The sequence below is a fragment of the Charadrius vociferus genome, unplaced genomic scaffold (assembly GCF_000708025.1).
Source record: "Charadrius vociferus isolate BGI_N301 unplaced genomic scaffold, ASM70802v2 scaffold41, whole genome shotgun sequence".
Taxonomy (NCBI): Eukaryota; Metazoa; Chordata; class Aves; order Charadriiformes; family Charadriidae; genus Charadrius; species Charadrius vociferus.
The window spans coordinates 1166509-1167288 of NW_009647013.1; the positions used below are offsets into that span (position 1 = coordinate 1166509).

General features: G+C 42.4%; 1 protein-coding gene across 1 annotated transcript in view; it reads left to right on the forward strand.

Annotated features, from left to right (window-relative positions):
• Positions 1–780, forward strand: part of NCOA1 (nuclear receptor coactivator 1) — a 79498-nt gene that overhangs the window by 77518 nt on the left and 1200 nt on the right. The gene's annotated exons all lie outside the window — the stretch shown is intronic.

Sequence of the window (780 nt, forward strand, 5' to 3'; positions counted from 1 at the left end):
TGCTGGCTTCGTAATCTGGAGGAAGGTTTCTCGGGGAGGCGGGGAGGGGGAGAAGGCAGCTGGAGGACTGCGGCGGCGGCAGGAGGAGGAGGAGGAGGAGGAGGAGGAAGAGCATCTCTGTTACAGCTGGATCTGTCACTGATCACGTCTCGGCGCGGGGCACGGAAGGGGATCGGCGCTGGACTTCTGCGGGAAAAGCCGTTTTTTTTTATTCACGCTTAAAACAAAACCCCTTCTCTCCCCTCCGCCCCAGCCCGCTTGTGCGTACAATCAGCTTTTTCTAGCAATCGTGAGTTTGTCGGTTTTAAAGAAAAATAACAAAAAAAAACCCAAAAAAATCACACACACAAAAAAAAAACCCAGAGTATTTTGACCCACCATTTTTTCCATGTTTTATGCCGGTTTCAGGCCTCCGAGCGAAACGGGGAGGGGGACTACAATGTGTATATTACAACAGGAGGAGGAAAAAAAAATGACAAAAAAAAAAAAAAAAAAGACGTAAAAAAAACAGCAGTTTGGGGAAAAAACTGCAATAATTTTTAGGGGGAAGGATGGGGGGAGGGGTCTGTCAATTATTGTAGATAAAATTTTCTGATTAAATATTAAATAAAATTAAGCAGTCGGTTCTTTCTGCTTTGATTGTGTTTAACAGCTGAGGTAGCTTAAACTATTTAAAATAATAATAATAAAATAATAATAATAATTGAATTCTCTGTTGGGAGATAGCTTTTTTTTTTTTTTTTTTCCCCTCAACCCTGTCCCTGTAAAAACCTCTGGCCC